Source organism: Leptinotarsa decemlineata, unplaced genomic scaffold, assembly GCF_025532065.1.
Source record: "Leptinotarsa decemlineata unplaced genomic scaffold, Ldec_3_MD MMD2_tig00000008_RagTag_RagTag, whole genome shotgun sequence".
In the NCBI taxonomy this organism is placed as follows: domain Eukaryota; kingdom Metazoa; phylum Arthropoda; class Insecta; order Coleoptera; family Chrysomelidae; genus Leptinotarsa; species Leptinotarsa decemlineata.
Window position 1 is genome coordinate 15,248,424 of NW_027412537.1, and position 13,447 is coordinate 15,261,870.

General features: G+C 32.9%; 1 protein-coding gene and 1 long non-coding RNA gene across 5 annotated transcripts in view; one reads left to right on the forward strand and one right to left on the reverse strand.

Moving 5' to 3' along the window:
* The window catches only part of LOC141480741 (uncharacterized), a 60,143-nt gene extending 53,688 nt beyond the window's left edge, over positions 1-6,455 (reverse strand). Inside the window, exon 1 of the long non-coding RNA XR_012464529.1 lies at positions 6,240-6,455. This is a non-coding gene — a long non-coding RNA (uncharacterized lncRNA). The remainder of the gene's footprint in view (positions 1-6,239) is intronic.
* The window catches only part of LOC111514018 (homeotic protein spalt-major), a 197,499-nt gene that overhangs the window by 154,427 nt on the left and 29,625 nt on the right, over positions 1-13,447 (forward strand). The gene's annotated exons all lie outside the window — the stretch shown is intronic.

The window sequence follows — 13,447 nt, forward strand, 5'->3', positions numbered from 1 at the left end:
TGATACCCGCGACAACCTTTCCATATGAGGGTTTTTGCACGTCAGCTACAGCTGAAGCTGCTGAATCCCATCCAGCAGCTTCAGGTTATGCTGCTGGATCCCATCCGCCTGAATAGAGACGCGAATATCACTTGCAACCTTGATAGTCTGGAACATCGATATTATCACGGGAAGTGTTCAAGGGACTTGGTATATTTGAGGATCCAGAGAAGTGATTTCGAATCGGGGTGCAGTAACCAGGTTCACTTCAATGCCACAAATACCCAGGCATCGGTTTTCTTCAAGAATATAAATGTCTCCGAACCGGATATAATAATATCAAGTCAGACAATTCCGCTTTCAGTTGCGATAAGTTTGTTGGGGGTTAAAATGGACACCAAAATGGCACAATCATGTCGCTGGAATTGCAGAGACTGCTTCTCAAAAGCTTGGGACGCTGTTCCGAACCAGAAAACTGGTCACACCTCAGCAACTATTGATGCTTCATAAAGCTCAGATCAGACCTTCTTTGGATCATTGTTCTCATGTATGGACCTCTGCCCCCAGGTTGGAGACTTGTCTCTCTTCTATACAGATACTTTCACGGGAGGTGTTCGAGTGACTGGGCCCTTTTGATTCCACCGAGAGCGGTACATATCAGAAAATCAAGTAGTGAATTTATTAAATTTGGAGTGCCTCACGGATCTATACTTGGACCCTTATTATTTTGCATATACACTTGTGATCTAGTTTCTGTTTTAAAACATTGCAATTCACATATGTATGCGGATGACACTCAACTATATCTATAATTTAACCCTAATGACGTTGCTACTGCTAATCAAAAATTGAATGAAGATCTAACTCGTCTTATTTCAGCATCTGAAGCCCATAACCTCAAAATTAATTCAAACAAAACTAATCTGCTTGTTTTTGGTACTAATCGTAGCTTGGTGGAAAGACATATCGATATTGTTATTGGTGATACAGCCACGAACGTAGCAAAAAATTTAGGTATCGAAATGGACGTGAATTTAAAGTTTACAAAATATGTCACAAAATGTGTTCAAAGAAGTAACATGAGTTTAAAAATGCTTTATCGTCATCGTCATTTATTATCAATAAGTTTGAAAATAAAATTAACGAATGCGCTTGTGTTGAGTCATTTTGCATATTGTGATGTTGTGTATGGTTCATGCCTGGATAAAAAAGACATTTTAAGAATTGAGAGACTTCAAAAATCATGTCTTATGTATATATATGGTATTAGAAAATATGACAGAATTTCATATAAACTTAAGAAAAACCAATTGGTTAACTACGGAAAATAGACGTGTTTCACACTCGGCTACCCTCTTTCATAAAATATTGATTAACAAATGTCCATCATATTTGTATAACAAAATAAGATTTCGTAGCGATGTACACACTCTAACTTTGAGGTTTGAAAGGTTACTTTCTCCTCCGCCCCATCGAACCACTCTATATCGACGATCCTTCAGTTATAATACATATAGTTTGTATAAGAATGTTCCACAAAAATATAAAGTTAGTAAAGTTTCTTCATTTAAGTGCTGTTACAAAAAATATCTCATCGCTGCTCAATCAGAAAGCCATTGGTTTCATAAATTTTATACTTCTGAAAAATGTTCAGTAATAACATTTAACATGTTTTCTCTCCCTCTTCCCTCTGTCTCCCTCCTCTTTTTTTTTCTCTTCTTTTTTCTTTGTTTTTTCTCTTGTTTAGTTTTCTTTTCTTCAAGTCTAGAACTTAGATCAACAGTACCCTTCCGATAAATATGAATATTTATTGTATTTATATGTAATAAGGAACTATGAATAAATATTATTATTATTATTCTTATTAATAAATACGCGACGGACTGTGGCTGTACATCGTTTTGAGGTTCAACTCAGTTCACTTCGAAGTTCACTCTTCAATCACTATTTCATTTGGAGAACTGCGTTTATTTGGAATAAACTCTCAGAGAAAGTTTTTCCGAATGGATTTAATCTGCAGCGATTCAAATCCAAAGTTAGTCGCTACTTTCGCACAAGCACGGCTCTTAGAGAGCATTAAGGATTTTTCTGTGGTGCTTGTGTTTTGTCCTTAAAAGAAAGAGTTGAGGGTTTTACAACTTGTTCCTCTACAAGCAAATTTGACGTAACTTTGGGTTTTTGTTAGTAATTCTCTCCCTGGCTCCTTTTCCCTGCATATTGTCCACATTAAACTCCTTTGTCCCCATCTATGAGTCCATAATCCTCCGAGCAATTTCCAGCCGACGTCGTCACAAAAGCATATCCGTGTAGAACAATCCGGAAAGAGATTGAAAGGCATACCCTTCGATTGTCCGTGCGTCATTTCATTACAGAGAGACACCCTCTCGATACCAGCATATTGGGTCATCTTTGACTTCGGATCGTAAATCATCGAATTGCGGGGGAGTAATTCCGTTTAATAGATCTAGCAGGCGCGGTCACTTGCACAACTGTCACATAACGATTGTCGATTATTTTAAACCGTTATCGGTTTGATTGTAGAGATGAGGGTCCCCTCTGAACATCTGCTACTCTGATGCGCATTACCTGGATAATTTCATGGAGTAATTTTAAATACATATATCATTGGATGTACGTCGATCCATTGTCAAAGCTGGTTTCAATTTAGGCAATAAAATTATTGAAACTTTTGGGCAACATATGGTTTATACATAAAAATACTTTCACATTTCCGCATTTCGTTCATAGTTGTTTTTCGTCATCAACATTTTCTATATTATTATATTATCATATGGTTATTGACTTGTGATTTGTTTATGAGAAACAAGTTCTTCTACTTATCATTCACCTTCTAGTTCTCATGCAACTTTTTTAGTACATTTCGAGGATGTTTGCGAGAAGCTTGTGTCATTTAACAATCGTTTTATTCCGGTAGGTGATTTTATTTTAAACTTATTAGAAGAAAATTTCTATACAGAAAAAATCAAGAATATTTTCACAACCTATGGTATAAATCAAACATTAACTGAGCCTACTAGAAAGACACTAGATACGCAGTCATTAATAGATTTGGTTTTGACTAATAACGATAATATAGTTTGAAATGTTCATTTAATGCCAAAAATCACTGACCACTCGATTATTTCTATCAATTTCTTCTTTAGTCAATCTAACAAAGAAAGCTCAATAAGAAGATACAGAAATCTTTTTGAGAATAATTTGAGTATAACTAAGAGTAAGCTTGTAATTAGTCTTTAAACTCTATAGATGTTGATTTACTTTATGAAGAATTTCTCGAAAAATGTTAAAATATTGTCAATAGTGTTTCTCCTATACAAATAAGTAAGTTCAAAAACAATATTCCTTGGTTTGATACTGCAGTTTCTACCAAAATTAAAAAACGGGATGGAGCTTAAAAAAAATTGGTGACTACGGTGGGAGTGAAAATTTAAAAATAACCAGATGGGAAAATTTCAACAAAATTGAGAAACGATGTAGTTAACTCATTGAAAATAAAGAAAGTTCAGTATTATCATAACAAAATAGACAGATACAAGAATAATTCTCATTTGATGTGGAAAACCTTAAAAACCCTAACCTAATCCAATTTGAAAATAAAGGAGTAGTAAGTACTAAAATGGTGAACCTGACATGGCCAAAACTTTCAACCTATACTTTGTGAACAGTATCCAACATATAGTCCAAGGTATTGAGAATTCCGAACCATGGTTCAATTTGGATAATAATTTATATTTGCCCTTCAGCACCTTCAGATTGATTACCTTAAGAGATTTGAATGATATAATTGGGTCATTAGATACTAAATGGACTATCCATGAAATCTTGAATACTTGTTAAAGCAAGTATTTGAAACAGCTGGTCATGCAATCCTCAATTTATTCAATACATCGCTCCAGAATGGTCAATTGCTTGAATTACCATTATTAATAAGTACCATTATAACCATACCTAAAGTTACAAACACTATAAAAGCAAGTGAATTTAGACCTATTAATATCTTACCGCCAATAGAGAAGGTTTTAGAAATAGCAGTATATAATCAATTATTAGAGTTTATTGACTAAAATCAAATCATGTTTATCAATCAATCTGGTTTTCGAAAAAAACATTCTTGTGAAACATCACTACAGTTATCATTAACTAAATCTACTAATGAAACAGATTGAGGTAAATATGTTGTAGCTGTCTGTTTAGATTTCAAAATGGCCTCTGAAACGATTGATAGAAGTATTTTGCTTCAGAAGCTGAGAAGATATGGGATTGAAGGAATGGTTTATGAATGGATAAGTAATTATCCATTAGGAAACAGAGAGTACGTGTGAACGATTATTTCCCTTCATATATAACAAATCACACTGGAGTGCCACAAGGTAATGTGCTTGGTCCCCTATTATTCATTCTATATCTGAATGATATTCAATTATTCACAGACTGTGAGTTCATCAACTTATTTGCAGATGATATCTTATTGGCCTGTACTGGAGTAAATTTAGAAGAAACTGTTGGCAGAATGAATAAAGTTCTAGAGAAAGTAGGAAAATATCATCTGAAAATCAATAAAATGAAATTTACCTTAAAAAAAAAACAGAAGCAATGATAAATACTACTAAATTCAAATATAATCAAATAAATACAAACAACATAAATATAAAAATTGAAGATGAACGTATAGAAATAGTAACAACAATAGTGAAGTATTTGGGATTTCAACTTGATAGTTGCTTATCAATCGTCGACCACTTCAAATATTGTGAAAAAAAAAAATTGCAAAAAAATTATATTTTTTCTCAACAGATACAAAAATTATGGTAAATAAATGAATAATTTGATTCAGATCAATCATGTAGCCAGTTAATTTTATTTATTTTTTTTTACTCTGAAGGAAGTTAGTATTGCTATTATTATTATTATAACCTAACAATTAGATAAAATGTGGTTGTGAATACCAAGCTTCTAATTCTTTAAAAAAGTAAATATTTTTTGAACCAATAGTTTGATCAGTGGAAGTAAGAAATGTTCTATTGAAATTGGCATCTAGATGCCTATAAATAAACATATTAATTTTATGAATAACGATGATGGATCAATACCTGATAGTATACTATATAGCTTGTTAAAATAATATTATAATTATTAGATTTACCTGACTATCACATAAGGAGACATTGTGAAATTAAATTAAGACACTTGACACGCAGGTACCTAGAAGTATAAAATAATGGTATAAATAAGGATAACTTTGTAAATAGGATTGGTTTGATCTCCCTCGTGAAGATGATCACTTGGTGATCGAAACACGTGTCGAGGTGTTAAAATAAGGGTTTGGTGTTGGGAAAAAACTCCAGTAATAGGTATTAACTACTACACTAAAGTTTCCAAACATTGCATCACAAAAACTATTTATTATCTATTATTATTAATACCACTTCACCATCTTCATACAAAAATTGTGTGAATCTTCCAAAGAAAAAAAGGAAGCAATCCATTTCCACAATCAATTGCATGAAGATAAAGAAGTTGAAAGCCAAAACTTTTCTTTCCCAAAAAGCGGTCACTCCTAAAAATATAATGCTTTGAATTCGGTTAGAAATCGGTTTTTTATAGAGTTAAGAGCAGGGTTTATATATCATTTCATGATTGTCACGTGAAAAAAAATTATAAAAAGTGTCCATAAATCAGAATTATCCGATTAGAAATTACTTCCTGGTCTGAAATTTTCTTATTTACAACGTGAACGAACGTACCTATACTCGACAAAAAAAACATTTAAATCAGCTAACTCTGAATACAAAATTTCATTGAGATACGTATTTCTGATAAAAGCAACTAAAATAGGTTCACCATAATTCACCATTCCACTACTTCCTGTATGTACATAAAATATGAAATTACTGTTCTATTCTTGTTACCCGGCGCGTAAACAAAAAATCGTAATTTTCAGTCGCGTGCTCTTAATGGGGTGAAAAAAACACCTAAAAAGCACCCCTTACAATAATAGCGGAGTAATTTAACTGAGGAAGCGTATTTTAAATATTAGCCAGAAAGGCACATATGACAACAGGCTGTTTTCAGCTTTGTGGAAACGGAAGCAGATCTCTCGACTCGTGCTCCGTTTTAGCCCATTTGTCTGTCACACAACCCCTCTCGATAAACATATTTATATGATCCCATTTCGGGTAAAAATCCACGTGCTCAGACATTAGGCATAGCCTTCTATTTATGACGACTGGTTAAATTACCTTGACATCAACAAAGCCTATGCGTCGCCCGAAATAGCTACGCATTTCTGGGTTCACTCGTTTTTCACTAAACGGGGGAATTTCAGGATATCGTTTAATCTCTGGAAGCTGGAATTCATCTCGTGTGATGCTACGAGAGTCGAAACAGAAGTTGGGTAGTCTTCAAAAATACGTAACTGCTTGAAAAAGTTTGATTCAATAGGCTGTGTCGGAAAAAAAAATATTCAATGACATTGTTGATATGCTCAAAAGACCAATCCTTCAAATCGTCCCTCTTCTCCTACATAATCAATTACTACAGCAGATACTTTCTTTCGGATTGAATGTACAATTCATTTATCACCTTACTGTCAAAAATGAACTCTGGGTATACAAAAAAAAGTGGGAGTCTTCCAAAGAAACGAATAAAGCAATTGATTTCAGAATAAACTCAGTTTGTGTCTGAAAGTTACTTCTTTGCCACGGTTTTTGATGTCCAAACATTTGCACCTCTCTACAGTTTGTACAGTTCAACAACGTATCTTCCGCAGGGCTCGATTTTGGGACCAATCCTTTCCGTGTTATTTGTTAATGACGTTTCTCGGTATATCGGATATTCTAAATTTCTCCTATATGCCGATGATCTCAAGCTATTTAGAAGAATCGAAAGCGAAAAACATTCTGATATGCTTCAAGATGATCTCAATGATCTACCTACTTACTTTTCAGTATCTGACGTATGTCTCAACGAAGCTGAATGCAAAATAATGAGTTTAACATGAAAGAAGTCGCCTACTATCCAGGACTTCTTTAAACATACCAATTTACAGAGAATCAATGAGATGAAAGATCTCATGATCATGTTTACTGGTGTGTTCAGTTTCTCTCGGCACACTGAATACTTAGTATCTGAACGTTATAGAAAATTGAGCTTTGTCTTAAGATCTAGCCGTGAATTCAATCACGATACTTGTTTGTTACTCTTTAACTCCATTGTTCGTTCTAAGCTGAAATATGGTTGTGTCATTTGTGTCATTTTTATATTCTGATACTATAGAAAAAGCCCAGAAACGATTATTAAGAACACTCTTTTTCAGAAAACACAATGTCTGGCCTTTATTTATATCGTATTCTATTACAAGAATTTAATATGCAACCATTGAAAGACCGCCGTGAGTCCTCGGAAATGATTTTTGTTTTTAACATTCTTAGAAAACTGAAAGTACCTGAAATTCTCTATACTATTGATTTTATTGTACCTGACGTCAGAATGAGAAGAAGAGACAATCTATTTCGTGTCTCAAACAATTTGTCTCCTCTTCAACAATGTCTCAAAACAGTTAACAAAATGGCGAGGAACTGTGAACTGGATATATTCAGTATTACAGAGAGACAACTCCTTTGAATGCTCAAATGTGTCTGATTCTTTTTACGGTTATTTTATTATTTATTGTTTTATATTGTAATATTTTATATCGATTTCAACTGTATCAATGGTAGGTACTCAATGAATATTATTTGTAAGGAACCTTAAAAAAAACTGTACATCATGTAACTGGAAACCATTCTGTTTGTTGTTCAGTATGAATGAATTTCTATTCTCTATGGACAGATTTTCGAAGTAGATCAATCAACTGAAACATTTTGTTGTTTTCCTTAAAAAATTATTTGAAACAATTCGAAAATGTAGTTAGTTATACTTCAAGAACATACTTTCAACCCAATAAAAGTAATGTTTCTGCTGGTCGCTTCATCACCCAGTTTCTATTATACGGATTATATTTTCGCACCTTCGCTATTTTCTCTAGAATTCTAAATACATATTCAGAAATAAACAGGTAACTTGCTCATTGATGTACAAGGCCGTATTCGCCTCATTTGGAATAGAACTAATAGTTTATTCAGAATATATGCTTTTGACATCATTATCTACAGAAAAAATATCCGAAAATTTTTTATTTGCAATATTGCTCCATTTCGAAGTTAAAGATTGAAATTTTCGCCAACATATCTATTCAAAAACATCATAGGACAATGTTTGTAGAAAGTCTCATCTTCTACATGGCTACATTTATGAATTTCACCAGAATTTTTTTTCATTTCTATATATTTCAGTGAACATTTTGAAGGAAAGAGCCTAAACATTTGTATTTACGTATTAACGCTCCTCAACATGTTAACCTAACCTCAAAAATCCAATGTACTGCAAATTCTTATGAATATATTAATGAATATTCTTTACTTTTTGAGGCAACTTGAAGACACCCTAAATGAACATGACACATGGAATAAAAGAGCTTCTGTAACACAAACATGAGGAGATCTATGCAGTCTCATGTATAAGTACTTCATCAGAAATTACTGTAATTAAATATAGGTAGTTTAAAAAACTAAAAAACACGATTTTAAAGAACATCGAACTAAAAAGTTAATTTTTTTTAAATTAAGATTAAAACAATCACTTTTTAGTTTGATGTTTTTTTAAATCGTGTTTTTTAGTCTTTTTAAACTATATTAATTTTATCTAAACTTTGACCGTATATTTGTTTGAAGGTGGTTGACAATGTTTCGTTTTATTTCATGTTCGTACTTCCATTGTCTAATATAATATAAATTGATTTGAAATCCCTGAAAAAAATAGAAATATTAACCGGAAATAACAATTTTATTAAACAAAAACTGAAATTACAAGGAAATAACATACAAGCTACAACCAAAAAATTAAAAATTCAAATATTAATGAAAGCTGAAAATTAAAAAATATTATTAACAAAAAATGAAAAATTAAATTAAAAGATTCCAAACCAAGTTACGTCACGTAACGTTACGTTACATACATGACGTAACTTGGTTTGGAATCTTTTAATTTCATTTTTCATTTTTTGTTAATAATATTTTTTAATTTTCAGCTTTTATTATTACTTCAATTTTTTATTATTTGGTTGTAACTTGTATGTTATTTCCTTGTGATTTCAGTTTTTGTTCAATAAAATTGTTATTTTCGGTTATTATTTTTATTTTTTTCAGGGATTTCAAATCAATTTATATTATTTTAGACAATGGAAGTTCGAACTGATGAAATACGACCGTATATTGTTTAGCAAAATAACCATTGACATTTTTTGATTCCGGAGAGGGGGCCTGTAAAGTGAGTTCGAATTATATCAAAGAGGTTATGTACAGCGCCATCTGCCCGCGAATAGATATCCAGCTTGAGAGTTACAAACAAACATACATACATACATACAGGTGAAGCCAATAAAAGCGTGTTAAAAACGATTACAAGGTGGATATTAGTGACTCATTTTTTTTTAAATGACAACAAAAACTGGATTTTGAGACAAGTCTTTTAAAAAAAGAAAATAAGCAATAGGTGTGTTTTACTATATAATAGCTTTTTCAGACGAGTTCGGTTGAAAGAGTTATTGCATCGGAAAATACGTGACGGTGTTTTGTAAACAGATCAGTGAAAATCTCACCAAAGTGTTACTTTGTTATCACATATTTTCATCAAGTATTGGCCAGTTCTGCCACACAGAGTTATCCCGATTACAGAGTCGAAATCACTTTCTACTCCATTTTCAGTGCCTCCTCCTATAATTTCAAAGCAGGTAACTTCCAAATTTCAATTTAAATTTCTTTGAAAATATTGAAATGACCTCCACATTCAAAGAACTACTTGCGTAGTCTTTCATTCTTTCCGGCAAAGTTCTACTGGTTTGACCGATATAAAGTTTTAGACAATAGATAGTTGTCATGAAACAAATAATATCTGCTTACGTCTTACAGATGATGACGCTTGGTAGACTGTTTTAATGTTCCAGGAAAAGTATAACGCCTCTCGTAGGTATATGTTCGAAAATCACTTAGTTGATTGCTGACTTCAAAATACCGTATTCCACCATGAACATGAACATGGCGATTTAAAATCTTCGAGTCGATGATTTTTCGATAAACTTCTGTTCATGTACCTGTTACACATTTGAATATTTACAATCGAGGAACAACAATGTAAATGAACGATTCATAGTGGGTGTACCGAGCTTGCATGTACCGTATCGGGATAATTTTGCACGCGTTTGCCCTCAGCAGTGTTTCGTTCTTTACTTCACCAGATGGACGTCAGGTTATTGTTTCTGAGGAATTTGGGTGCAGCCGAAGCCTGATTTCTTACTGATGATTAGGTAGAATTTTTGAATATGCTAATTGCCGTGTACAGCTTGAATACAGGGGCGTGACGAGAGGTGAAAATGGTTCAGATATTGTGCTATCCTAACTTCATAATTATCAACAGTAACAAATCAAAATATAGGAGTCGTTGTGTCTTCAATGAAATAGCAGAAGAGAAATACCCCTTTGAGGTATAAAAAGAGGGTTGTAGACAATATGGCTCTCTGGGGAACACCAGCGAGAGCATGTTCATAAAAATTTGGATTCATGTTCTATCTCTCCCTTACCTACTTGAAATTGACCGTATGGTAAGTTTTTTCCTAATACCTTTTGACTAATAAACGTAAAATGAAATCAAAACTGAAAAGATATGTGAACCAAAATTATAGCAATCTGAAAACCATATACGAACTCGAATAGTGAGAAATACGAAATACAATAAATAACCATATTGTCTCTTCCTCACAATCAATTAAACTTTGTTTTTTCCTTCTTTCTACTCATCACACAATATGTGAATAATAATGTAATCCAGGTTGATGACCTCAACACAATCATTGCTTAGGTAGCTCAGCATGGGCTCACAATTTCCAGTTTTGGTTAGTTCTTTCCTTTTTTTCTTCCTGTTCTTCGTCTCACTACCAAGTTATGTAGTTTGAATTCATATTGTAGATTATGCTTACCTGAATAAAATTTACTTACTTATTCGCAAGTATAAATGTAATTTCTTAACCAAACAACATAAGTTTTGAAGCGGTTTCTCACGATTAACTTAAAAAGACGGTATATAGTTTCCCGAAAAAATAATTCTCAGTGAATTGAAAGTCAATGAAAAAATAAAAAGTATGATTTCTTTTATGGTGCCTACTGTCTGTAAATTCAATACAAACGAAATGATGAATAGCTTGTTGAAATCCTATTCATCAACCGCCATCATGTTTTGCAACAAAACCATTCCATAAACTTTAGGTCATTGAAATTACTTAAATATATCAAGAACAACAGGCATCTATATGTCTATGAGGGCTTAGAAATAAGTCTTGTAATTTACCCTAGAAGTTTGACCAGTTTGAAGAACTCCATTTAAAAAAAAGACCTTGAAACGAAACTGGATTGAAAAATTATTTCACAAAAATGAAACTCCGGCAATAAATTACGAAATAGTCCTTAAAACAACATATTTCAGTAATAAAATAATTATTCTTGATAGGAATTCAAGAAAAACTGTTTTTATTATAATTTCATTGAATTTTTTGTACTGTTTTTTGGATTCAAATACTCTAAGTTCAATCAGGAATTGAAATTGAACTCCTTTTGAGTGAAGAAACTGATAACCCAGCATGTCAAAAGTAGGTATACTTTGTCTTTAGAATCAACAATAGTTACTTTTGCCATATATGGCATTGATTTTAAACTTATAACTGATTAACGGAAAAACAGATTTTAAACAGATTTATAATCTTGATAATGGATGACATTTTTTCTGAGCTCAACAGAAACACAGATTTCTTACTGAAATGAGCGTCGAGAATAGTGTTCCAATCCTGTTGTGTGGAAAAATATTTCATTGGGTTTATCATGAGCCAGAAATGCTGATTCTAACTCCAAAACTTGAACAGCCCAATATAATACCGCATGCAATATCGAACGCAATGTAGGTATTCCGTGAATTCAATTTTATACAAAGCAATTCGTATTTAGAAGAAGCGGTCGACGACTTATTTCAACCGAATAAAACATCGAGCTCGCTATTGCAATCGATTGGCCTCGTATTTCTCTGTTGCGGCTTCGAAACGTTCAAAATAGATCGGGATCGAACTCCGGCAGGGTTATATTTTCTGTGCCAAGTTCTTCAACCCATATAGCGTTGGGAAATCATCAAATTGGAGTTGATTCACTTTTTTTTCAAATACGCCAACGTTAGATCGAATCTTTCCAAGGGATGTCCGTTGTAAGTTGTGGTATTAGCCAGGAAAGTAGATGTTTTCTGGCAGAATTGGTAGATTCCAGCAATTTCGGATGTGCGATGTAAATTATTATTCATAAAAGCACAATATCTTCACAAGTTAGATGTAGCAACTAAAAACTATCTGTTTTTGGCAAAAACCTAACTGTATAATAGTAGAACAAAGCCTAGAGGAGAACTTACCTGTTACGTGAATTTCGATCGAGGAATTCCTGATGTAGGTACTGATTTCCATAGAATTTTCATTCTAGGCCTAGGACTGATGTTTCCAAAATCAGATGATGAACGACAGTAGTATCGAATTTTCCGAATTTTCAACTTTTGAATGTAGGTATCCAGGCAGTTCACTAGGAGATTTTCACTATGAAAGGCTTTTATTAAACTGAGACACATTTTTCCATATAAAATAGGTTTTTGTTCAGGAATAAACACATTTTTTCGTTGCCATATTCTTGTTGTTAACAATTTCAATATGTTACCTTATTTAATAATAATGAAATTTAAACTCTGGTAAAATTGCAAGTTACACAGGAATATGTTTGAAATCTTCTTTTTCCGCACTTATTTACCCCCTTTTCTGCCTACGTCCCTGAGGGTCACACTGTACACTTTTCATATTAAATTGCCGCGAATATAATATCGTTATTCTTCCATTTCCGCGAAACTGGATAACACCGCCGATGTGAAGGGTTTCGATGCAATAAAGAAACTCGATATCGAAGCCCTTAATGCGATTGAAACTTCCTGCCGTACATAGTATAAATGAAATATGATTATAATGTCGCTGTCTGACACTGAGAATGAAAACTGTCAAATGATTTGCCAGAGAAGCGTCTGCAGATAGCAGTCTCTAGGCTTGAATACATCGCGATATTATTGAGAGAAGAGATTTCACAAAGTCGTCATAGAACAAGATAGTAACGCTTCATCAGGAAATAGCATATGAAACTCGTCACTTATTATAAACTACCTATAGTTTCATAATATACTATTATATGACTGGTTTTAGAATATTTGTCCATGAATTTTAATCTTCAATAGCATTCCAATCCAATTGTTTTCAAGATTTTTGTTTATGAATTGCAATTTTTAT